The following is a 27,947-nucleotide window of genomic DNA, read 5'->3' on the forward strand; positions in this document are numbered from 1 at the left end:
TGGACATGCAAAGACATACCTAAGCCCAGATCAATTTTTGAAGCGGTGATTTGAAGTTGCAGCAGAATAAGTGTTCCTCAAGCCTGCCAATTTGATAGGTAAGGATGTGTTTTAAGGAATTGAAATTTTACACTGCTGAGAACAGCCCATAGTTATTCAACAAACCTTTACTTAAAGAAAAAAAAAGGAAAAAAACTAACAAGAAAGAAATGATACACTTTGAGATGAGGATTTTAGTGATAGTTCAAGCAATTTAACCTGCAGTTTCCTTTCTCCTCTCTCCATCCTCCACACAACAGCATACTTTGTGCAACAGGCCACGTGCATTAAGGAATGATGCTCTACAGCATCCAGCTCAACACAAGAGCCACTCTTCAAGTGCTCTTAACCACCACATTTCAAATTACACCTCCACCCAACACAACTCTGAGGATCACCTGTGTATCAGCAGGCTCCTTCAGTCCTCACCAGCTGGCTCGGATTCCCATTTTCCAGCCCCTACAGCCTCTTAAACAGCTACACACATGCAGTGTCACTATGTTTCAACCCAGCTGGCTCCAAAAACTGCCTATGGACCACAGGTAGGTTGTCCAGCCCTGCCCAGGACGCTGGAGCCATCTCCCAGCCAGGTGTAGAAGGTACATGGCTCTCTTGCCCTGGAAACCGGGATATTTCCATGGAAAGTTTCCACTTTGCAGAACTGTTCTGTGCCTCCGGCTTCCCATCTGCCTGCCTGGAAGGCTTCACTCCGTCCTGTTCTTCGAAAACAGGGTTTTTGTTCAGGAAAGCCATGCCTGGGGAAAAAAAACTAGCCTTTTCCTTCCTTTTTTTTTTTCTTAATACTGATGAGAATGGGAATTTAAAAAAAAAAAAAAAAAAAGAAAAAAAAACGCACCAAAAAATAAAACGCCCCTTCTTCCGCACGAAAAACAGATTTCCATTTTCTGGCAAGGTCTACTCACAAGGACTCAAACAGAATAGATGATGTCAGAGCTTAAGAGCTTTCAGGATGATAGTTTTATGGTGGCAGAGCTGCTCTCTTTTGAAGCTTAAGGATTTGAACAAAATTATGGGAACTTAGCCAGAGGCGGTTTGTTCAGTGTTGGCTTTAGAGGGGTGGGGGCTTGGCAAACAAAAGAGAAATCGTTGCTTTTCTCAGCAATGGTATTATATACATTTGAAAGCATTTTCTAATTGAGTTCTTGTTCTTCTGTTGATCTGCAGAGTGATATGTTATCTAAAATATATAATGCAGTCAAAGAGTTGAGTTGTTTGGTAGAAGGTGCATTTCCTCTGATGGGAGAAGCACCAACCATTGATTCAAGAGCTCTGGCTTCTCCTAAGAGGTTCAGTGGGATTTGGCACAGGTTTCCCTCTAATGCCATGGCTACTCTTTACTTCTCTGCCATTATTCAGATATGAAGCCTTAATTTTGTTGTTGTTTTTGTTAATCATGACATCATGGGTGGAAACAGGGCAAAGCAAGCAGCCCCAGAGGGAAATAAAAATCAATCCAAGCTGCTCATTAAAAGGTAAACCGTCAATAATCTTTGTCAGGCCTTTTTATCTCGGGTTTTAGCACAGTGTGATCCCTAAGGCAGCATGTGGTATTGAGATTTAAGATGGCTCCGACTTTTCACATCTCCATCAGGAAGATTAACTCCTTCAACACAGGCTGAAATTACCCTGATTCTAATCAGCACATAAAAATGGCACGGGATTAAAAGGGATCATTTTGTAACAGCTTTTCTGTATCTGTGCTGACAGAGAGGGAAAAATCAGCTTCTGAACTTGATTAAAATGGTGCAAGTCAGAAATATCTCCACAGATAGAGCTTCCACAATGAAAAGTGTTGATCAAAATCTAACCACTTTATTCTTCTAAGCATTTATATATATAAATAAAAAGAAGAAATATTAAAGCAAACACTTTTGGGTTTTTCCTAACATTGTAATTTTTTTACATAAACAACTTGCTCTCTAATTTAGGCAAACACCATAAAAGGTGATTTGTAAAGTTTATTTATCTAAATCCTTAGTAACAAGTCTAAAGATTCTCCCATCAATTTTCTTGGAATGAGCCTCTGTACCACAACTTCGTTTTTGAAATTAGGATGAACTCCCATCACATGATTAACAACAGGCCAGTTACAGAACCCATGACAGCTCATTTCAGTAGGAACAGTGTTATTCCTTCCACATACCACATAAAATAAGCTTCCCAAATAAACAGTTAGTGTTCTCAACCACAGTGCTTCAAGCAAACTGCCAGCTATCGTAGCCTACATCTTCTCTTCCATGGATTTACTGCATTGGATAAACCACCATTAGAAACCACAGCATTTTGGTTTTCTCCCAAACATAAGCTTTAGTTCTGGCATTTAAAGAGCAGGTTATGGAAAGGCATAACTGGAGCTCACACAGTTCAAGTCTAACCGTTACCCTGTGCTACAAGTGGGGATTTCCATAAACAAATGGAGTAACAACTACGTTCTTATTCCATCTGTTCAGAACATAGAATAAGCATCTTAATGCACAGGAAGCAAACATCTCTATTACCTGAACAACTCATCTGAATAGTAAAAACATTAGTTCAAGAGATTTAATTATATCCCTGCAGATCCATTTGCTAATGGGATGATCCCAGGATGCTGGCTGTTTATGATGAAGCCATCCAGGACCACAGGAAAGAGTTTCTTTTCCCTGCCAAGACCCCACTAACTTGGTACAGAGGCACATCACAAAGGCAGCACAGCCATCTTCAAACCTCTTGAAGGTGCCATGTGCCAGGAGAACACATTTATGGTTTTTATGCAAGTACAGAAGAAGAGACCAAAGACTCCCCAACAAAGCAAGGGAGAATGGCTTCAAAGTGACAGAGGGCAGGGTTAGACTGGATATAAGAAAAAACTTCTCTCCAGTGAGGGCAGGGAAGTCCTGGCACAGGTTACCCAGAGAATCTGTGGCTGCCACATCCCTGAAACTGCTCAAGGCCAGACTGAATGGGGCTTGGAGCAACCTGGGATAGTGGAAGGTGTCCCTGCCCATGGCAGGGGGTGGAACAAGATGAGCTTTAAAGCCCATTCCAATCTAAACCACTCTGGGATTCTATGAAATCCATCTCCTCTTTCACAAGCTCTGCACAGGGGCAGAGTGGGCCTGTTAAATATAGATGTGTCATTCAAGTGTGATAACACTGAATTTTCTAGGAACCTTGAGGTCTTAAACAGGGGAAGCAGCAAAAACAAAGTAAAACAAAAACATTTCATTCTCAATTATTAAATACTTTTAGAAAAATACAGGGAGCTGACACTCATGCTTTATCATCATTCTGCAGCCAGGTTTGCTTTATGTGACACTTGAACTCCAGCAGTGAGGTAGGATTTAAAAATAAAACCCGTCATGAGCACACAAGCTTGTGATAGAAAACCCTAGTTTTGCAATGTGGGTTTAAAGTGATCATATTAAAAAGACAGGGAAAATAGAAAAGAAATGCAGCTTCAAGAAGCTTTACAAGAATAGTTGTACATAAATCAGAGACCTCCCCTATCTAGAAAAAGCTGAACCAAACAAAACAGCAAAATTCATCTACACTTAGGTATGCACTTACCTTAATCAACACTTTTTATTTTAGCTCATCAGTTTGAATAGAGGCCTAAAAGTGTGCTGAATTATTTAGATTGTAACTGCTGGATAACATATTAGGAAAATAATTTGCTGTATTTACAACACTGAATGGGTTCTGATTTTCATCACTACTTTCCTAGGATGCAAATGTTGAAATAGAAATGCAAAGTTTGATAATGTTTTGTTTGGGACTGGAAGGGCCTAATACAGAAAGATGTGTAATCTGGTTGGTCTAGGGCTAGGGACACAAAGGGATATAAAGTAACTAGTTCCAAAGAAGAACAGAAAGAAGGAGGAAGAGAAACCTGAGGTTGTGTTTCCATTGATGTACATGCATCCAGAAAGAAAGCCTGCAGAAGAGAGGAGTACTTGGACAAACTTAAATCATATTGTTTCATCTCACTGGAATAGAAACTACTAGAGGGAAAGAAAAGTCCTTTCCCAATTTCCCTTCTACAGATATTTTTGGAGAGTCTCTATTGTCCTGGAACAGTTACCTGGCTCCACAGCCAGACAGCTTGTGGCCAGTTCTCCAGGCAGGCACAAACCCATCACAGGCTGACCCACAAATCCTGTGCTATCAACCACCCTGAGCCACCCTCATCACACCACAGGAGCTCCACCTACAGTAGAGATGAGCCATGTAAAGGACCTTTACATTCAAGGGCCACATGAAGGATAAAATGGTGAGTTCTTCCAACATGCATCATTCTGCACCACATTTTGGGGTACTAAATGTCATATTCAGGTACAGCCTGAATCGAGATCCTCATCTATGCTAAACTGATATAAATATGTACTGCCAGGCAACTGAAATCAAACTCTTTGCCACAGTGAACACAACCAGCTGAGTACCAGGGTGGGTATGAAAAAGGCCTTGGAGGGAACTCAAGAAAATTGATGTGCTACACATTTGCTATAGGCTATGAAAACCTAAAATTGTAGGAAAACCGATGCCCAGAACACTTGACACAGTTCATGAGTCCCAGGAAGAATTAGTTCCCTTCATGGTGGCAGGCACTGAATACATTTGATGAAAGAGAAGCGCTATACAGTCTGAATGGAGAAATTGGAATCTCAGACAGACGGACAATCTCACTGTTGCTCGTTACTGATGCTGTGGAATTCACTTGTTAATCAGATATAGCAATTTTTCATGTAATGCAGACCCTGAAAGCAATTGCATTTCAAGCAAACAGCTAATAAAGGCGGAGATTTTTATCTGCTAATTTAACCTACAATCTATCTCTGTCTGAGCTCTTGTTAAGAAATGCAACAATACCAGTGAGCAAATGAATATCTTAACTTTGGCATTTCAGATGAATGTTATGTTGAAAATTGTGCATTTTTGCCTGAGAGATTTCTGGAACACTTGAAGTACTCTCAGCAAGTTATTCCATAAACTATCTACCAGACCATATGTTTGCTGCCTACAAGTCTGGGCAGGAAATGTCCAGTAGGAGCCACATCTGAAAGGAGGAAGAAGCAGCAGCCAACAGCGCTCCCGTCACTAATCTGCATTTGCAAATGCCACATTGGAGCTGGCAAATGAAGCGTTTCAAGTGCAAATAGCTGTGAAGACATTTGTATGTAGCACTGAAATGATGGGTAGATGCTGGGTTTGTTTCTGTTTAATTTTTGTGAAGTTACCTGGGTGCTGGTAGAACAAAGCCCCTTTCCCAGGATTTTTAAATATATATACAGATGATGCTTACATGGGAAAAGCCCATTTCTCTTCTAAATGCTCATTTTGAAGCACAGCTACTTACAATAATTATAATTGCTGTGATTTTTGAGCACAAACACTTATCCTGTGAACAATTACAGGCATACATCTCCAGGCAATATGGTCCTACAAGTATAAAGCACACGCATTAAACATGGTTCTAAAGTTTATAAAAACATATGTACATGTTGCACATATAAGGATATATACAATATGTTTCCTTTGAAGAGTAACTTTATTTCAAAAATTATTTTAGAATCCACTTATGTATGTTTCAAAACGTCTTAATCTTCCATATATTTATACATTATACAGTGTATAATGTGTGTATTATATGTGTGCAATTAGTAGCTCACACACAAGATGATCTTAATGGTTGGACTTTTCCAGTCTAAATGATTCTATGATATGTTTTTCAGCAGCAAATTGATATAAATAGTCTAAGACTGGGATAAATCAACACAAACATGAAATATTATGATCTGGGCTTGCATTTGCAGGATATAATTCCCATCTGATGAAATGGAGTTTCTGAAATGCATCTCTGTCACTTATCATTAATGCTGACCAGACATAACCCCAAGATTATGCTAATAGAAGACAACATTCAATTAGCATACAGAGTGCTCTCTAATCAAAGCCTACACAGTATTAGAGAAACTTCAGATTCTATTTTCCCCCTGCGCTTCTACTCTGCAAAGAGGTTTGAGCAACCTGCTCTAGTGGAAGGTATCCCCGGCAGGGGCTTGGAGCAAGATGAGCTTTAAAGTCCCTTCTAATCCAAACTATTCTGAGATTCTATGATTCTATTACAGAAAACACTCTCCTTCCACAAAATCGACTTCTCAAAAGGAATGTGTATCCTTTAGTTGATCAGCAGTCAATAATGTATTCCTGAAGGAAATTGCCAGACCATACTGATGCAGTAAATTTCTCTCTTCACCTATGTGTTCACCTTCATCCTACCCAACAGGCTCATCAATCTAATTAATCTGCAAAAGTATTTTAAACACGAAATGCATGTGGGCCATGGGAGGTTTTCTTTGTTGTACTAAAATATTTTCTTGATACCTGCTGCAATAGGACAGGGGGTGATGGTTCTAAACTAAAGGAGGGTTGATTTAGATTAGTTATAAAGAAAGTTTTTTTACAGTCAGGGTGGTGAAACACTGACACAAGTTGCTGAGGAGGTGGTGGATGCCCCATATCTGGAAGTGTTCAAGATCAGGTTCGACAGGGCTTGGAGCAACCTGATCTAGCGGAAGATGCCCCTGCTCACTGCAGGGGAGTTGGACCAGATGACCGGTCAAAGGTCCCTTCCAACTCAAACCATTCTAGGGCTCTATGATTCCAAATGCCTCACTGACAGGTGCTCTTTTCCCTCATCCCCCAAATGGTTTCCAATCTCTAGGATGGAGCAGATCAATGAGGTCTGGGACTCCAGGAAGGAGGCAGGAGCCAACAGTGCAAGTACAAGGCTCAGGAAAAGCAAACATTACAGCTTCCATGGTCCCAAATGAGGATTTATCTCTGCAGGGATATTTTCACAAATTGTCACTTTCAAACACAATTTCAGTTCCCAAAATAACCCACCTACTTTCCCAGAGGACTCCGCTTCTGTGGAGCAGCTGTGGCTCACCTCAGGAAGGAGCCCAAGTTATTCAGCTCTTTGTGAAGAAACTGTTCATCCGAGCAATTGCCAGGGGGGCTTGAACTGGTCTTAAAACAACCCAGAACCTCCGAAGTCATCTTGCAAGCACAGCCAGGCAGTGTTACTAAGCCTTCCTCAGCAATGTTTTCCCCATTTTAACCACATACAGTTCACAGCAGTGCTGAAAATAACCACTGTCTAATGACCACATGGATTAGGAGGTTGTGGTTTCACTCAAAGGCAACACCCGTTTGTCCTGTTGTTCCAGGGAACAGATTTGAGGAGAGCAGTCAGGAGGACTAATACACGATGGATTTCAGTGCTTGGGATTTTAAAGTTCACTAAACACAAAAGTAATTAAAAATTACTGGTTCCAATACCTGATCCAACACGTAACCGAGCTGCAGCACAAAACTTGCCTTTTTATCTGTGTTTCAAAGTAAACACTTGTGACTGATCCCTGTTTTATCCTCGCCTCCCACATTGCCATATGGCTACGGATGTTTCAAACAGACATTATTCCAATAGCTCATTACTTACCATATTGCACTGAAGGAGAAAAGCTACAGACAGTTTTGACAAAAACAGCAATTGCCTAAAAATGTTAAGTATCACAGTCTTGCATCGTCTTAGACATTTTTAGTCTGGTAACAAGGATGGGCGCTAATGCCACACGTAGGGAAGAGTGAATCAGCACGTCTGCACCGACTGCGCCGCGTCCCCAACAGTTTGCACTGGTGGAGGCTCTAATCCCGCCCGATTTCATATGGAACAGACACTGCTAATGTGAATTCAGCACACGTCCAGCCTAATTAAGGCAGTATCCTCTTGCTTCAGTACGTTTCTGTAGTTCCTTTCTTAAGTACCACACAAAGATAAGACATCGATCGGGGTGAGCCTCCCACTGTGCCACAACATGGTTCAGAGGGAAGAAAACCCTCCAGTGTTCACCTGTGGTTCACCCATCCCGGGAATCTGCCGAGGGGGACTTGAACACAGAGCATCTGAGGCTGGTTTTGTGACCATTAAATGATGCCCCTTGTGCACTGCTGAAAGATTAGGAGTTTTGGAGAAACGATACTATTGACTGGTCACAGGTGACTTGCTTTTCTTTGGCAGAAGGAAATTCAATGAGGAGCATATTTTTGGATTGAACATGCAGCAGCTCTGAATTTAATGGGTTTCCCTGGGATACAACCCAAGGCTGACCAGATCTCTCTGGCAATGAGGAGAAAACAGGTTTTCTTCCTCCAAGGAAGCAGTAGGCTACTGCAAGTCATCACGTTACTGTGATTCAGCTCCTTGTTGGCCAACACACACGAAGCATCTGTGCACATACCAGCCCTCACAGCTGTCCTTCCTGGGTAAAAGAAACACCTTTATCAACCCCTTGAGTAAATACATACTACCCTGCAGAACAGAGCCGGTCTGAGAGCCTCAACAAGGGCAACTGCACTCTACCAACAGGCATCAGCTTTTTAAGTGGCAATAACCCAAACTCTTGCAAACACTGTCACTGTGAGCTCAGGACAACAGCAATCCAAGGACAGTTCCCGGGTACAGGTTTCCAGCCTGACATGGCAAAGGCTTCCTTCATGTTGATTTTTAAAGGCTGAGTAGATGTGAAGAGAGGAAGAAATAGAAAACATGAAGTTCACCTTGTGTCATCTTCCTGTGAGATTTGACCACCTGCCCAGCCATTTTATCACCAAATGAAAAAGCAACATTAGTTATGAGCAGAAGGAAGCCCATCAGCTTACAATTAAGTGGTTCTGATAGTAGGTATTTTTACCTCTAAAGAACACAAAGTCAGGTGTCCATCCATCATTTCTAGAAGTGTCAAAAAAGGCACTTCATTAGCAATGACAATTGCTGATGAACATCAGGCCAGCTCTTTGCTCCTACACACCAGTTCAGACCACTTCCTACTTCTGACCTATCCTGCTCTGATAGGACCCTGAAAACACCAGTCCTTTTGCTATGAGGAGGCACACATCACCGGAGGCCAAACTTTCAACACATATCAAAGCCTGCCAAGAGCCAGCAACATGATTTCTCGTCCTTGGCAGGTTTTATTGAAGAGCTCCTCTAGCAACATCTGGCTCACTAGACATGCAGCTGGCAGGTCACTGCCATGTTATTGATGAGGGATGCCTGGATTTGAAACATAATGCTTGATACTTAAAATATACCAGTACAACATTAAACAGAATTTTTAATAACTATATATAATATTTTATTATAGATTGCATAAAATTTTTTATATACATATATATACATGTATGTATATAAACATGCCCTAAAAAAATAATAATTAAAATCACTGTTTGTCTCCTTGAAGGGCAGAAGCAAGGCAGGCAAGGAACTCCAAATGCACCAACACAGAGCCAGTCCAACCTTGGCAACTCAAGCAACCAAACCAGACTCACTCTTTTCTACCAGATCAGAATTATGGTTATTGATCACAAGAGTAAACAAAAACACTAAAGGAGGGATCCCAAATAATGCCTTCAAAATTGTACAGGAAGGACTGAAATCAGGATATATCTGCTTTTGCACCACAGTTATTTCCCTTGCTAACACCCAGAACTCAAAACGTGTTTTGATCACAATAGGACCAGGCAGGCATTTGACTTCAAAGTACAGTAAGCTTGAGCCTGCCCTCAGGTTAGATGCTCAGTGAAATTAACTTTTGATTAAGTACTGTATTTAATGTCTGTGACTCCTCAAAAGGTCAGCCTTTTGTGAGTGCATGAGTTTTCCAAGTCAATGGCTTCAGAAGGAAAGACTGCATTCTTCCCACCACTCTTTCCATCCAAATTAAGAGATGCTATTGTTTGTGCCAACAGGTATGTCAGTCCTGGTTAAGAATAAAAACAATTAGAAGAAATTCTACTCCCCTCTCATAGATTTCACCTTCTTTGGAGAAGAGAAAGCCTAGTGTTGCTGTAACAATTAATCCAGGATAAAGAACAGGCTTCGTTTATTTTAGCCATTTAAGGGGTTTAAAGTTTTGTTCTCTGTTTATCAGGATAAATGTGACATTATTCCCTGCAATATAAACCAGTGAGGTTCCTGGGGGTAAGAAACTGCCCAGACTGTGGAAGCCCTGGGTTCAGGTGGGTCTTCAGTGAGGAGGTGCAACAGGATGCGTCTCCAGCAAAAGAGGTGGGCAAACTTGAAAGCAAAACTCTGCTACCAGGATCAGAGAAACCTTCCAGACTACAGCTTTGTTAAAGTTTCCTACAGAAAGGAAAGGAAAGCAAAATAATCAAGATCACATTCAGAAAAAGCTCCTGTTCAGGTGAAACTGTGCTGGGATTAGAAGGGAGTGGAGTTTTCCACTAAGCTGCTCCATCCTCACCTGCCCCAGCTGAGGACAGAGCAATGCTATTTCAAGCTCTCAAGTTCAGTCTTAGACACATCTGCTTCATTTTCTCTAATATCAAGTGACATCACCTACTACTGCATTACAAAGATGATAAGAAAAGCAGCTGAGAACACTGGCAAATTCCCATGGGAGTCAGAGGCACAACTGCACAAACTGATTATATTAAGTACATAAGGTGATAGGAAACTAGACTTTAACAGAACTGTTCCTCTTGGTTTCTAGTCCAAGAACACCTGGTTTTGCTGTATACCAGATACACTATACTTCTTCTTTTTTAACTTCATAAAAACTGAAAACATAATACATTTGTGCAATTTTGATACAACACCTGCTTAACAAAGCCAGTAGTCACAGGGGTGCAAGAGACAGAGCTACAGGTTGTAGGAATGTGATTTAATAGAAGCATGGGATAAATTTGAGAATTTATGTCCCTATCAGAAAGCTCTTTTGAATTTGAAGAAGTTCAAAAGTTCACATGAACTCTGTTTCCAGGAGCTATATTGTGGTTACAATTCTGACAGCTTTTCTATTAGAGAATTTGGCTTTTTTTTTTTTAATCAGAAAGATATAAATACATGTTGTATTAAATTTGCTTCAATACATTACAAGCTTAAAAAGAAATGGACAAAAAATATTGATGGCTTTTTTTTAGCTAACTAAAAAATAAAAATCCAGCCAGCAGCCAGCTAATAATCTCCTAATAAATTCAGCTCTGCATTTTCCAGCTCTCCTTTTTCTCAGTCACACACCAAGCACTTTTATATGGCACTTTTTGTACTATGAATTTTAATAAAACCAGCAAAAGAATTGGGAAGGAAGCTAATTTTTCTACATGCCTCTGGCAAACAGGAAGAATTCAAGAATAAGTTAAAAGATATCTTTCTACTACCGAAAATTCATTTTCCATAACAAGACACTGTCATCTTCCCGAGGAGCCTGTAATTCCAAGATAAAGATGAAAAGATGTTGTTTTATCATAATGACAAGTATCTGCATCCATATTTATTTTGTGCTCCTACATCACCGTACAGTTTGTATTGTCATGGTACATTGGAAAATAGGAAAACATTTAGCTATTTCAATAACAAGAGAATAAAGGATAAAGTACCAAAGAGAAATAGCATAGCACAATCATTTCCGAGTATCCCTAGGAAAATATTTGACCCACATAGAGGGAATACAGAATGTAGTTTGTCTCCTTGCAACTGCTTTTTCCATTTTCTAGTGGCCAGACCACGTATTTTAATCACTAAGTACTACAGCTTTCCCCATCAGGCAGCCACTTCGCGCTGACTACATGGATAAAACCAGGACAGAAGCCAGCAAGCTTCTGGGAGGAAGACCCCAAACCCAGGCAACTAGCTTAGGATGTCCCAGATGCCCAGATTTTATCCCACCTGGAGAGCTTATTGCCACCTGGCCACTGGCTCCACAGCACAGGGTCGAGCACAGGCCAGCACCTTCAGCTATGGCAGCCCTGGAGAGGAAGATGGAATTTTGTCAAAAATTAAACAATAGTGAATAAACTCCTCTCTGTAAATGGCTTAATCACTTTTCTGAGAAAATTCCGAGTGGCTGCCTTGGAAATGTCTCCCTTGCCTGTTACACCGTTATATCCATGTCAGAGAGCATTATGGCAGTGGCTTAACTTCCCCCTTGTTTATAAGGTTATCTTTTCACCTTCTTGTTTAAATAAATTCTGAATGTGTCAGTATCAGTGCCTCTACCACAGATTAATAGAATGAGCCAAAAGGATAGCTGACATTTTTGTTGCCATAGAAACTGGTCATGATGTTACACAGCTTGTCTAGTTCCCATTTGCCATATATCTAGCCAGCTTCTGAACACGGTCCCCTTTTGTTTCATGAGGAATTACATTAAAATATAATTCCATCTTAGTTCAGTCCCCATTCTGTAGCAAAGAGGATTATAGAATATTAAGATACTTCCTAAGGAAAGTGCAAAGTGATGATAATATTGCTGTGTGGCTTATGCGCATCCCAGATTAAAAGAAAAAGAAAATACAAGTGGAGTAATTTATCCCAGAGCCCTATATCCCAGTTATCCTCCATTCAAGTATCTCCATCGGCTTCAAATAAACAGGCGCTTCCTCACTGAACCTCAAAGTGGATGTACTTCAAATGATTGTACAAGACAAAAAACAAAAATAAGAAGACATTAGTGAAGATATTTTTTAATACACCATCAACATTTTTCTGCATAATGTGTAACCTTCTCAGTGCTGCTATCAGGCTCCCCCTCCGCAGAGGCATCACAGCCTCGAGAGAAAACCACTCACATAGAATTAAGATGTGAAGTTTCAGCACTTAGCAATGCAGTGTGGATGGATATTGTGCCACAGGGCACTGTACACTTGGAGAAAATGCAAAGTAACTCAAGCAAGAACAATATCTAAAGACTCCAAACTGTCATGGCCCTCTTGTACCTCTCCCAGACACGTTAATTCTTGTTATTTTAAAGGAGGCCATTTGCTGATACAGAGAATAAGGTGAGAAACAGATTTCAGGCAGTTCACTTTCCCCTCTTTTTAATATACATGAAAATTAAAGGGACAGGCAAAAGAACTGAACTCCAGGTGCTACACAAACAGGTGGCAGCTCCTTCTCCAAAGGGACAACTTCCTGCCAGAACAGCAACAACTGGACATCGCTCTGGTCACACAGAGACATCCAAACCCACATCCTGGCTGTTCTTATTTGCAGGTAAACAACTATGTTACAATCACCACTACCAAAGCCTCATCCAGTCACTGCAATAATCCCAACACCAAGCTTGATCCTTATTTATGTCACCAAGCACCATTTTGGTTTGATTTTCACTGTTCAGGTAAGCACATTCCACTTGTCACTGTGGCCAGGGACATCCCCAAGCTGCTCTCAGGTGCTGTGGCAAAGAGAACAAGCAGACAGGTAATTGTTGGACAGAAAATTTTCCCTGTTTTCCATACTTTCAAGTGTGGTCATCAAGAGCAGTTCCTCAGGGTTTCCCATTGTTGCAGCCATGCGAGAAGTGCCTGAAGAATCTGTTTTACTTCACACAAGAACATGCAAGGCCCACTGACAGATGTCAGATATTAAGCAAAAATTTTGCCCCGAGCAAAGCACTGGGTGCTTAAGCTTACACGTGGCATGTCACAGCCTTGGACTCGAAGATATTCATGTCCAGCATCAGCCTTTTCTTCTTTCTGAAGTCCATAGTTATGCTCCACTCAGGCACAGCAGGAGTGAGCATATGATGCTGGCAGCTTTCAGAGGTGGCTGCAGAGTGTCCCACAGAGCAGCCCCGCATCTGCCAAGCAATATTCCTGTTCCCTTCCCTGGACAGAAGCAGGTGAGATGACCTGAGTGCCTTACAGGATGCCAGAGGAGCAGAAGAGCTGCAGCAATGTCCCTCTCCCTGTCACGCCACAAAAGAAGTTAACCCCAAAGGCCAGATGGCAGCTGGCCTTAGTGTGTGGTGTGGGAAAGGAGAAAAGCAAATTCATACAAGATTGGTTGAACCCACAGCCTCTCTGCAGCACCGGAGGAGTCCTAAGAGTTGGCAAATGGAATACAAGGAGCTGTGGGAACTTCCCACTGCTAAAAGCAAGCTGGGCACAGCCCTGCAGGCAGCACAGTAAGCCACTCTCCTTCCCACGCTAACCCAAAGGCCAAAGAGATGCCCATCCTTTTGAGCAGCCTCTGACAGAGAAACCACATCCAATCCAGTCTGCAGTTACTCCCATTCCATAACCATTACCCAATCACAGCTTTCAAAATACTCCACTCTCCCCATTTGTACAGAAGAAGAATAGGAGGGACGATGGGGAATAACGAGGGTTGTTGAACAAGGCGAGCCGCAGAGGAGGATGTTGTTGTCTTAAATGCCCTGGTTTGATGCTCAGGTTAATTTGGCATGCCTGGCTGCATCAGCGTGGTGAGTTATGCAATGTAGCAAGCTGTCGCACTGTACAAAGCATGACGTATCATCCCATTGATGCATGAAATTAAAAAGATGTGCTTTGCTGGGTCACACACAGATTGACTGAAAATCAAGTTGCGCTTATCTCTTTTTAATTGTATTTAAAATCGCAGAAAGGGGGGAAGGAAAAAAGATTGTTCAAATACCTGCTCATCCACTAATGGTAAATAATTCCAGCTAGTCAACACTAAAAGCAGGTGCAGCAGGGTGGGGATTTTCTTGCTGGTTTTGACACGCTGGTGAAGAAGTGATGCTTCATGATGCTTGTTTGTCCAGCCCAGCAAGGCAGGCAGGGAGTGGAGTAGTCTTTATGGGCATCCTGGGATACCAGGAGGCTGATCCAGCTGTGTAAGCAGTGAGTATTTACTCGCACAGAGTTTGATCTGCCATATTTTATTCAGTGATTTTTTAATCAAACCCACACCATTAAGGCCTAAGTTCACAGAGAAAGCAATCTTTTCCCTGCCCTTGGGTGACAGGAACCCTTGGAGTGGGGACAGCACAAAATCTGTGCATCACCTAAATCCCATTTCAACTTGGTCCAGAGAACTAAGTGGTCTACAGTCTATATTTGCTTCTGCACAGTGGAAATATTTTTGCTATCCATGGGTAAGATGGAATTTTTATTTACATATCAACGCCCTGTTTTCATAGGAACTAAAGCTATTGAGAGAGAAAAGAAAACATAGGAATAATATAATGAGGTAGCCTTGTCAAAAATACAGTACACAATGTATATAATAGATAGTTTTTCTACTCATGCAAAGCATTGTTCAGACTAGTGCAGGCAGTAATTGGTAGTAAAACCATGTTCTTAGCACTAACAGTATAAAACTATCTGTTATGTGCCTATGATCCCTGTGAAACTTCAAGGTTTTCCAAAAATTATTTAGAAACCAGGTAACTTAAACATCTAGCCTATATGACTTCATTTAACAGTGCAAATAGAAAAATAAGTTGAAATTTCTATTCTCCTCCAGCAAATAAACCAATTCAGTTTGGGAAAAATATGAAAAAGTATAAAGCATGAGCCACTATGTAGAGTCAAAACTGCACCACATGAAGCAGCACCGGTTCTTCTGGAAATCTCTCCTGACTTACAGCAGGGTCTGCTCCACCCCAAGCTGCCCCATGACAGAGAGGACACAAGAACAGCTTGAAGCCACTGCCACTTGCTCCAACAATTTGTCATTTTGGCTTTACTCCCCTTGAGAGAGGTTACAAATAACCTTTTTCTCCCCGTGACCTCTGCTAATCATCAAGCATTTCCATATCTCTAGTGGAGAACTGGGAGGTTAATAAGATGCAGGACTCATGTCTGCAGTCTAAACACACCAGAATCATTCCAAGGAGTCATGTATTTATAGCAAGAAATTTCTATTATTAGAAACATAATTAAGGCCTGAATTTCATACACACAACTCTAATCTACTTGAATGTAAGAACATGCAAGTACCCCAAAGCAGAATTTATGCTCCTGTACTCTGATAAAAATACGCTGGGTCTTTGGCCGGATAGAATTTTCAACAGGAAAAAGGAAGAAGAAAAGAATCAGGTTTAATGAGTCCAACAGGTACCTAAAGAAATTAGTTCTGAAAGCCCTGAACTTGGCAGTAATGAAATTCAGAGAAAAATTATAATGTTTTTGTCATAACTGATAATCAAGAAAAATAGATTAATGGCTTTTAGAATAATACAAAGCAATAAAATATGCAGAAATTCATTAATATATCTATTATGTAAGAGGCTGTGAATCACAAGCTTTTGTATTGTTGGAAAAGAAATGCTAAGCAAGAGGTTTGATTTCAATAAAACACATAAGTAGCATCTAATATGATGCAAGAGCCATAATATGATAAAGTGTATTCTTGTCTTCCAAGAAATTCCTTTATAATGGAACATTGCTCATTTCAATAACTTTATCTTGAGATAAAAAAATAATTTATCACACTGAGCATCTGCTTTAAGGAAGCCTAAAAAAAAAAGTTATTTCAAACAATGCCCATTTAGCTGCCTGCTAATGCAAAAGATATCACTCGCTGTGTGTTACAGTGCTCATTTTGCTTCCTTTTTAACTCAGAATGACAGTAAATTTTACTAATTTTGAACACGGACCTCAAATATGGTCACTTCACTTCTGCCATTTCCACACTAATAAATGCATTATGAGAGTTTAGAATGAATTACTAGGCAGAGTTTGACTTCTGACTAGGAATCTTATTAAAGCACAGCTTCAGGGAAAGGTTTATAATGCTGCATAAATTGTCCTGGCAGTTTTTACAGATGGTGTGGCAGTTTCCCCCCTCTTACTTTTTTCCTGTCCAGTTCCAGATTAAGCACAGAGTACTGAGCAGTTTATGCAAAGTGAAGGAACTCAAATCCTTTCCCTGCTCTCCTCCAACTCTCTAACGTTCAGCTCAGGGTTTCCACCTTTGTTTTAAAGACTTTTCCAATGCTGAACTTTGTCATGCAATCCCACTATTTCTCACTATGTATAAAATATATATATTATTTTGTATAAAGTGAGAAATAATGAGACTTTATGTATATATAAATATATGTAAGCAAACATATTTGTTTTAAACCAGAATGATGTGCTAACTCATCCCCAACTGCTTCCAGCACTGGAAGCAAGACAGGCACGTAGCAAAGTGCTTCACCAAACCACAAAAGCCAACCAAGTTGTTCACTTGAGCTGTCTCACAAATATCCACGACATATTTGGATAGGAAAGCATTTGGGAGAAGGAGTCATAGGTTCATCTTAAAACCTTGTGTTTTCCATGGCCAAATCTTGTCTAAGTTGATAACTGCAGCAGCCTTCATGCTAATTGGTGACATTTCCTTGGGGACATCACCATGGGTTGTACATTAGTGTCAGTGCATGGAAACCGCCTTGTTTTTATTCTTGTGCCGTCTGTCAGCAATAACCAAGGTGGGAATTGCCAGGGCTGTCACTGGATTTGCTTCTGTTTTCTCTACAAGTGTTTATTAAACCCACCTTTTCTGTGACACTCCCACCACCTTTGGCTGTAAATTTGCAAAGGTATCACTAAAATAAACACGGCAAAATTAAACAGCGCAGCGGAACAGTTTGGTGACATCCTATCCGCTTCCTCAGCAATGCCAAGCCGACATAGGGAGGTGATGCTAAGCAGAAGTAGCAGCAATAAAACCAGCAGTCCAGAGAGAAACTCCCCACACTGATCCCCAAGGCCAAAGATACAATGAACACACTCCTTCGAGAGCAGACAATGGGAGACCTAATGCACATTGAATATAAAGAATAATCTGGAACAGGGAAAAAACAGAGTGGTACAGATTACAGAGAGACAAAGCAGCTTTAATCCTACTTACAGGAATTTGATCTCCAACATTCAATTCTCCCCATCACTGTAGCCAAGCCCAACCTTGGTGCATTACAGCAAAGGTACTCCCAGCTCACTCTCAGTCCTGGCTCTAACCACAGAGGTGAGGAAATGAGTTAAAATTTAGGGATTCAAATCTTAAAACTCCAGAAAGTAGCTGAACTGCTGCTTACAAATACCTTTGTCACAGAGCTGATTCATACAAGTCTATATACAAATACCTCCACAATGCCCTCAAATCAACAGAATCACACACCTGCTCATGTTTTACAGGACATACACATTTCTATATCACTATACTCCAAGAAAGCACATAATTTAAAAAGAGTACCTTTATACATTGCAGAGCTGCTCCCACTCTCAGCCTTCAAACTGTTCAGCAACTTAGCTAGAGAGAATAAAAAATATCTATCACCAGTCTAAATATTCCAACAGAAACTCAACCTTCTTTCTGTCCCACACATCCCAAAACCAGGTAGCACTTCAGGGCGCTGGAAAAGCCCCTCCTCTTCCCAAATGAGGCCCTTACTCCAGCTGAGCACTCTCAGAAGAATTAGGGTCTGCCCAGGTGTTACCAAGGGCTTGCAGCAGCCACAGCCCTCGCAGAACAAAGCTGATCATCAGCCCCACCATGAGTCAGCAGTCTGATGGTTATCACATGCACATGGCTCAGAGGCTGTGCTTGGAAACCATGTGCAATTGTTATCACCTGTGTCCTTACCCAAACTATTCCCTGTTACACCTCAACCAACAAATAATCCCCTGAGCTCTGATCCCCTTGCTGGTCAGGAAAGCAGGTTTGTTCCTAAAGAAGGTAACTCAATGAGACTTTTTTAAAGAAACATCAGAGTCCTCTTGAACTCCTTTGACTAGCTGGGATCCCAGGGAAACCTGGCTTTTTCACTGGTGCCACAGACCAAGCAATGTTTGTCTCTCAGAGAAGAAGACTAGATCCTGGGTTTGTTCCTGCACAGGGACTGAAGGAGATGCACAGAGAATCATAGAATATACCAAGTTGGAAGGGGCTCACACGGATCATCAATCCAACTCCTGGCCCTGGCCCCAAGAATACCACCATGAGTCTGAGACCACTGTCCAAATGTTTCTTGAATTCTGTCAGACTTAGGGCCATGACTACTTCCCTTGCAAGTCCATTACAGTGCCCAACCACTCTCTGGGTGAAGAACCTTTTCCTAATATCTGACCTAACCCTCCCCTGACACAGCTTCATGCCATTCCCTCATGTCTTATTGCTGGTCACTGGAGAGAACAATTAGTGCCAGCCCCTTTGCTGCAGACCACGATGAGGTCTCCTCTCAGTCTTCTCTTCTCTGGGTTTAACAAATCAAGTGACCTCAGCCACCCTTCCAAGACAGCCTCTCATCTAGACCCTTCACCACCTCCACAGACCCCCCTTGGATGCACTGGATCCATAGGTCAATCCTGTCCTGACTCATCCCTTGCCAGGATGGAACATTGTGACCAATCTCCCTGCTGCATTCATGGCATTTTTAAATGTGAGTGGGCTGTTTCAGTGCCAAGAGGTGATCTAAAGGAATGACATCCACACTTGACCCTGAGGAGAGGGTCAAGACTGATAGTTGCTGTATCCCTACAAGGAATCACTCCTCAGACCCAAACCAGCACTCAGGAATGCCCAGGCGCTGCCCAGAGGAGTTTTTCCCTACCCAGAGACCTCCTCTTCCAGCTGGTCTGAAGAGCCCAGCTGAGCCACAGCCACTAAACCTTCCACTGATTCCTTCACATTGTGTCACTTGAAGACAGACCCTTCTCATAAGCTGCAGTAAGAGGATGTTTTTGGGGAAAGACTGAAAATCTTAACAAAGATGCAATCAATGGTTTAGCTTAATGTAAGAGATCTCAGAAGGGCTCAGAAGACCACTGCACATAAACTATGCACGATGACTTGAGACAACAATCTGGTAACATCTTCTATAATTTAAAGAGGGCTGAATAATTTCAATGATAATAATTTATTCAACGACTTCAGCTCCTTTCCTGTCCATAAATTGTCTTTTAATGAGTTACAATGTTCATAGATTTACTGTTTCTTTTTCTTCAGTTGCTTTGTTTTGGTCTGAAATTCTCAAGCGACGAGCGCAGTGGAGCTACACTAATGAGCTTTGTAGCCAAACAAATCCATGTGCCTGGTTCTGTTCTCTGAAGGCTAAATTGTAACATGAACAAATAAAAAAAAAAAAAGAAAATTGTGTTTCTCCTGTGGTCACTGAAAAATTAGCCTTGTGCAACTCTGAATCCGTGTTGCTGGCTGCCAGACTCCACAGCTCCATCTGGTTCCAGTCCTTCCTCCAACAGGGACCATGATGAGCCAACAGCCTCGGCTCCTCACAATCCTGCTCATGGACACGGGGGCCACACTGGAAACATCTTCAAGACAGATTTCCACATCACCTCATGTAATCTCCTACATTAAATTGTGCTGAAAGCTCATGAAGTAACCTCTGCATCAATTCTGATTTCTGACCATGTTTTCTAGAAGGCTGTCTGACCTCTGCAGGGACATTTAAAATAGGTTGGGTTTCTACTGATTACTTTTTAGCTACAAAGGCATAAGTAACCCAGCCTGGTGATTCCAGAGAATAAGAATATAAAATCAACATAGAGTCTATAGTAAGAATAATAAAAAGTATCATTTCCAACTATGACTTGCCTGGAAAATGGTTTTTTCCTCTTAAGGAATTTCCTCTTCTGATGTGGATATTTAAGGTAAGGACCCAAAATTTAAATGCAAGTGTCTAAGTACCTAATCCATTTTTCAAGGAAGCTCAACACTGACAGCTCATAACACCAAGAGGGGGTCACTACAGGTAGATCTGTCTTCCTTGGCTGCTGAACTGGGAGAAGCTGCACTTGGGGCTGCACAGGAGGAGCCACTGCTGACTCAGTGACCTGACAAGGCATATGGATTGTTATTAGCCCTCCACAGGATTTCCTGCTGGGCATTAACCATGGAATATGCTGGCTTGTCCCTTAGGATATTACCTGCATCTCTACAAAAACTTGGTATTGGAAGGTCCTTGAGGGATACAAGTCATTAATGGAAACCTGAGGGCTCCTAAGAGCAAATTAATAGACATATATATTTTATACATTCATGAAGAAAGGGTAATATGCCTGTGCAGCCATGTATACAGCTTTTGCTGGAAGCCAGAGACAAGTATAGCTCGGGGACACTGAGATCAGATACGCCTCCACATTTTCATTCTGTAACACCTTCAACTGTGCAAGTCCCACAGAGAATCCAGCAGAGACTTCAGGTGCTACCGAGCCAGCACAGCCTTCAACAAGGAACAGCAGCAGAAGAGCTTGCTCTGTCTCCTTTTAATGTCCTCTGGAATCATGGTGAGACACCCCTGCACCAGCAGCAGCAACCTGCTATGCAACCAGCAGCAGCTTCTCTGACTACATGGAAATGACCACACACAGCTTTAGCAAGCAGCAGGATTTTCCCAAACAGTTTAGTCAGGACCAGCAAACTTATTTCATGCAGAACACTGAACTGCAATCAATTGTATCACCTGCTCTCTGTTATCAAGCTGGGGCTGGGCAAGTGGCACAGACATAGAGGTGATGACTTCTGGCTTAAAGTGGCCTGAGAAAGGCTTTTGGCCTTTAACATGTGGATGCTGATCATGGCTTATCCTCAGCATCTTCATGCCTTCTTGGTTCACAGACCCTAAAGTCACTTCCTGACCTGCAAAACTCCAATTACAATTTAGTAGTGAGGGGTTGGTTCAGACCAAGATTTTATCAATAGGCTGTGTGTAATATTTACTATACGAGCACTATTGCAGTGTGTGAGTCTGTTGTGTCAGCTCCAGGAATGTTCTACTCTTTTCAGCAGGGTCTCTGCTGAGACAGCCTCTCTTACAGCTTCTGGACCTACATTTCTGTGCATCTACTTCTGTTAGAGTTACACTGGATTCAGTAATGTAACATATATTCATACCCAGAAATAGTCTGTCTATAAAGGGATTTCCTACAGTGCCTTCTAATCTGCAACCTCGCCCCACACCGAGACAGGAAGGAGGCAGTGAGTCTGTGACGTCTAGACTCTGGTAAACTCCAGACACATTTTTGTAAGAAAAGCACAAAATAACTCACCACTGAGGCTTTCAGGAGCCTCCTCCTCTTATCATCTATTCAGATTGGCTCTACCAGACCCTTTCTATTAAAACAGACATTCAAGAAGAGAGGAAACCCTGATTATGCTGCTGTGCTTTGAAGGATGGCAACCACAAGAACTCTAGTTCCCAAAGAAGGAAAGAGATTCCTGGGATGGAGGGATATCAATCTCCAAAAATGGGAAAAGGCAACCTCCAGCACTCCAGTGCTTATTGTTGTTTGGAGATGATTTCATTCTGAGACACAAAATGTTCCAACATGGGATGTCACACCTTGGCAACTGAGAAGAACAGATCATCTCCCTTCATGCAACAGCTTTGTCACTGAGAAAGCAATCTGAGTAATTGCCCCAACTTGTTCCTACAGGAATATTTTGTTTTCCCAAGGGTTTTGTGTGGGTTTTATGGTTTTTTTAAAGGTACCTGCCATCCTGTTCCATGCCGTGTTGTCTCTGCCATAGAGACTTAATGCCATGGTTTTAATTTGTATTCCCCAATGAATATATGATTAGCAACTTCATTTTTAATTAGTATTTTTGTCATTTGAAGTTCACCAGTTTTGCAGCCAATTATTGAATAAAAAGCTGTTTATTATTTTCAATATATTATTCCTTTATTATGGCTCATTGATTTAAAATACTTAGCTTAATCCTTCGCAGGTCCTTAAACACAAATATGGCAGCTATTAGCAACCTCTTCAGTCAGGCATAAAATTGTACCCACAGGCCTCATAAACAACAGAGTGCTTTGGAGAGATTAAATCAGTGTATACAGCTGCGAGGGAGGCCATTAGGAAATACATTCTCATTCTGCCTTAGTGTTATTTTGTTTTGCCACTGTGCTCTTGTCAAATCTATCACCTACCTGTGCTCTCCTCTCCATAAATAAGAGACGTCACCTCGCCGGGTCCATCCATCAGAAACATTTCAGTCAACATACAATTACATCCTGCGGTCTCCTGCTAATATACTAATTCCTATCATTTGTATTTCGAAGAGGACAGGCCGGATGGCGACGAGCGGAGCCGCGCAAAGGCCGGAGTGATGGATCTCTGCAACCGGGACAAGCAGTGCAGCTCTTATCAAGTCTGTGTGGTATAAATATGGGACTGCTGTCACTCCTGCAGCACCTCCTCAGGTCTGAATTTGGAAAAAATGTCATTCAGGCCAATATGGGAACGCTCTCCTTAGCCTGGCAATCCCCCTTAAAGCACGGAGCAAGATGGACTTGTGATGTAAGAAGTGCTGGCAGCTGCTGAGCACAGAGGAGATACCTGGATTTGTCTGTGCATCTCCCCTGCAGGTGCACCAGGTGCATCCCAAACATCCCTCCGGCCTCCTTCCCTCTCACCCTCTGCAACACTGCAAAAAAAAGATGCACTGAAGACAGGCAGGCCAACGATGAGAGTTCAATATTTGTTCTGCTCCAGCAGTGCTTGGTGGAATTCTTTTCCCTTTCCCATCCACCAGATTATTTTCCCTAAATCTGTAATCCCCTTGAAATCATCAGGTGAGCCATTTTTCCATTATAGTTCTGACTCAAGATTGCCAAGAGCTCCCTGCAGAGCCAACGGTAAGTGCACTATTTGCTAAAGGACAGAACAATCTCAAACGAGGAGGAACTTGTATGGGAAGTAAAAAAAAATGACACAATTATCATGTAAATTATAGTGGCTGTTTTAAATCCCCTGCCAGTGAGACATGAGGTTATACCACATGTTTCTGAGGCAAAGAGAGAATTGCTTTCTTGCCTGGAGACAAGTCAGTAATATTAGAAGAACAACCACAAAAAAAATACTCAACAAAGCAAATCTGTTTCTTTGGTGTAATAAATATCGGCACTACTTGACTATTTTCCATGTAGTGCTTTTTGTATTGATATGCAGAATGGCAGATCCTGTGGGGCAACATTTGTTGTGAAAAATTAAGGTAACAAAAGCAAGAAAAAACTGTGAATAGTAAAAAAAACAAAAATAAAATCATATTCGCCTTTTTCTGTTTCAAGCCTAATTAGGCTTCTTTTCTCCTGCCTGCTCTGAAACAATGCTCTAAGTGAGAGAGTAAGTATTTCAAGAAATAATAATATTGGAAGTCCTTTTAGCATCAGTATTAGTATTAGTATTATCCTTCTCCTCTCTGGTGCATAGAAAGTAACAACTGCAGGCATTTTCCCCCCATGCCTGGTCCCTGGTTGGACCTGCAGCTCAGTACAATGCCTCACATTCATCTTGATGGATTTGTTGGGATTATCTCCTAGGATGGAAGTGAGAACCTAGAGGGAAGATCCTAGATCAAAATCATTCAATTTGAAGCCACCTTTAGAGTCTGTCAGTGCAGGACACAGAGCCCACAAAATATTGTTTTCCTGATCCTACGACCTGGAACTTCTTGATCTTCTAACAGCCTCTGCTGAGAAATCTGAACCCAGATTACTGTGACAGTATTCCCATATCCTTGTTTCTATACTTGCAGACAATATTACTGTGGGTTGTCCCTAAATGACTGACTGGGAAGAAGGCAGGGATAAAAGAGTCACTAAAGTGAGTATTCCAGGTGAAAGAAAGGAAGAAGGAATAAGTCTTCATATCTTAGGCAGGTACTGTTAAGTTTCCAGCAGAGATGTTGAAGCTACTGCCTGTTATGGGTACTATGTTCTTAAAGGTAAAGTATAGGCAAATGCACTATTGCTCCAGATTAGCCTTCTACATCTCCCAAAATAGCTTCTTCCACTTCTTAAGATGCCACCACTGTGCTAAGAAAGTTTTTTTGCAGGAAATGAAAATCTATTAATCAGTATCATCAAATGAGGACATTGCACTGCGATAAGGGAAGGATGAAATCCCATTCCACAACAATGAGTCAATTAACTTCATGCAATTTAAATGAACTTGGCATCAATAATGTTTGGGCAGAGCCAGCCATACTTCCCACCACAAACAACAAGGACTGTTTGCTAAGAAATGCAGCAACTTATCAAGGCAGTAGAAAAGGAAGTGAAAGACTTGGGACAATGTTTGTTTGAAATGGCAACAAGCTCAGATTCTCTGAAAGAAATGCAAAATTGCAAATAAAAGGGAATTCAGACGTATTCTTCCAGTGGTTCTGCCTAGATGAACTTAGATGCTCATACCACACACTGCAATGGGCAGAAACAGGTACCTGATGTAATACTGCATTTCCTGATAATGCCCTGGAAGGTCATTTTCTCCTTTTTTTTATATTATTTTTTCCACAAGGTATTAATATTTTGTGCATTTATTTTAGAAAGCTTGGGCAATAGGTCTTCCCTTGTACCGAAGAATTAAAAATCAGTCTCTCCAAATCTACATGCTGGTCAGGTCTCCTCTGGCCATGATATACAAGTTAGGCTGCAGGACGGAGGGCAGACTGAAGGAAAAACACTTACCCAGGAAAGACACACACAAAAAACCTACTGATTTATGAATGCAACTCTTAGAAAGTGTTGAGCATGCAAATCAAAGCTGCCTTGGAGCAGGTTCATTTTATAGCACCCACACTTGTATGGCAGGTTAATCACATTGATGCTGACACAGCAATGCCAGGGTAACTTTAATAAAGGTTTGGGGCTTTCTTTTTTTCTTTTTAAAGGTACAGTTCCAGCTCATTTGGGTCCAAAATTTAGATTTCTGAGTGTGAGTTTTAAAGGTAAAGGAATGGTCAGAAATAAGTGGCCAAAGTGAGTGGAAGAAAAAGCTTTAGATGTAGTATTTCTTTGCATTGTTGGATAGAGTCACTGCAGCAGGGCATTAATAAATGAGAAATCAATGAATTAAGTAATCAGACTTAAAGACAAACAGGAAACAGCACATGGGTAAAAAATAAAACCATCTGGTAATATCCTCCTGACATTAGTAGTGAAGATGGTGCAGAAAGAGGTAAGGATGTTTTCTACACCTGTGCTTCACATCTTTTTATATATCTTACACTGGTTTTGGAACATGACAGGTTTGGTCAGGGTCTGCTCAGGGTCTCCTTGGTAGAATATAACAAGTATAGAGCAGTAACACACATTTTATCTGCTTTACTCTCTATCTTCCGCACAATTATCTCAAGCTATACTGTGGCAAAAGTGTGGTGTCTTTGGTAAACTTGGAGAAAGGAAACCAGATACACAGGCACAGCATGTAATGAGCCCATGATTCCCCAGTTCAGTCCATCTACAACTGTAGATGTGCTGAGAAACTTCAGGTGACAACAGTTTAGTTACTACATCCGCAGCCACCAGTTCAAACAGTTTCTTTATTGTAGTCTCACCGCTACATCTACATTAGCAAGTAATTTCACACAGCAGAAGTAAATCATTAGATTCAATCTGGTACTGAGGCTCCTACATCTACGCTATATATATTTCAGGCATTCACTGGGGATTAGATTTAATCTGCTCCCCTCAACCAAACATGCCCACCACGCGTGTGGTTCAAAACTTATCACTGTTTCAGACCTTTTATCTCCATTAGAGGTTGGGACGCGTTGCCCGGGGCAGTTTGTGCAGAGCAAAACAGAGCTGTGAATTGAATCAGCTCACAATCAGGGGGGACAATGAGGGCACTGGCTTCACTGCTCTGAATCGAAAGAGAAATAGATGTAGTTGTATTACCTACACTTCAACTAGCAAATCTATGGTGAATAAATTTACTGGCTTTCACTGAGTCGCTGAGATAGATGTTATGTTTCATTAATGCAGCTGCCCCAACCATCCGTTCATGTCGGAGATACACAAACTGTGTAAATAAAAAGTGAAGCCCCTGAAAAGTGCTAGAAACATGCCCTAAGGATGGTATTACATAACCCTGTATTGTACACAGAACTTATGCTTTAAATGAGGGGGAAATTAAACTATTCAAGACATTCCTTGCTATTTGCTGTAAAGCCACAGGTTAGACCAAACACAGCAAGATCTCTGTTGTAGCAGCTCTTCTTGCTCCAGTTGCTTTGTATCACATATAAGAGGTTTTTCTTTTGCATCAGATGTAGAGATTCTATAGAACATTCTTATTATATACGCTACAAGCCTCGCTAGATTTCTTTTTAATAAAACCTATCTCTTTCAATTAACTTGATTGGATGTGTTAATGTTTTGGGACTTGATTAATAATCCTGGGAGATAATTCTGCAAAGGTCCAGAGGCACTAAAATGTCCATGCAAATGGGGAATGATGGAGGAATCGTGAATGCAATCTATAACACTCGGCACAGCGGCAAGCCCAGAGCTGCCACGCTGCTCAGCTGCAAAAAACAAACAACCCATATGCCATAAGTATAAACTATCTGGTAGCTCAATCTATCATCTCTCTCATGCAACTGAACAAGGAACGGAATTAACAGTGTAATACCTTCCTAAGGAGTGCTTTCATCCTCAGGCTTTAATTAGAGATTTATCTGAACTAGAGCTCCAACCATAAGCACACTGAAATCCAGACACGTAATCCTTTGCTTTTTTCCAGCTCCCTAAGTAATGTTGGAGTTACCCAGCAGAGAATTTGCACCCCAAACACAGCACAGGCTTTGGTAAGCAATGACTGCTCTCCTGTGCCACAAGACAGACAGAGCACCTGATGAAACCACCTGAAGTGTTGATGCCCAGTGCGAGCCCAGCTCTGCAGGACAATTTCTGCATCTGCTCCTTGTCTCATCTTCAGAGCAGAAAAATATGCAGAAAAAAAAGACTTTCAAAGAGTTATTTCTTGACCATTGTTCACTCAGATCTGTTCCTGACAGCACACACAGCAAATAAACAGCCCACAGACCAGGTGAGGGGTGTAGGGTTGGCTGCTGTCTGCTCATCCTCAGGCTTTAATACAACTCCCCAGAGCCATTGTAACCTCCTCCCTGTGTTTTGCAAACCAAGGCATTGTTTCTTACCTCCTTAGGAGAGAGAGATAAAGGAAAAAACCATGCTAGGAAAAGCACTGGGTCTTTCCAAAGAGAATCTTTTCCCCTTAACTAGTGAACTATCACAACTTCCCCTTCATTTCCCAGGTTTGGTGGCTCTGCATTTCAGTGTATGGCCACATTTTCA

The 27,947-nt window shown here is 41.5% G+C and overlaps 1 protein-coding gene across 4 annotated transcripts in view; it reads right to left on the minus strand.

The window, feature by feature from the left end:
- The window catches only part of DAB1 (DAB adaptor protein 1), a 436,638-nt gene that overhangs the window by 264,542 nt on the left and 144,149 nt on the right, over positions 1-27,947 (minus strand). Inside the window, exon 1 of one of the 4 annotated variants that reach the window (XM_039380590.1) lies at positions 18,074-18,129. The exons of the other annotated variants lie outside the window; for them this stretch is intronic. The gene's annotated coding sequence lies outside the window, so the exon portion shown is untranslated. Of the gene's footprint in view, positions 1-18,073; positions 18,130-27,947 lie in introns of those variants that run through there. 4 annotated transcript variants of the gene reach the window in all.

The sequence above is a fragment of the Pipra filicauda genome, unplaced genomic scaffold (assembly GCF_003945595.2).
Source record: "Pipra filicauda isolate LSUMZ 115617 unplaced genomic scaffold, ASM394559v2 scaffold19_size4547281_pilon, whole genome shotgun sequence".
Lineage (NCBI taxonomy): Eukaryota > Metazoa > Chordata > Aves > Passeriformes > Pipridae > Pipra > Pipra filicauda.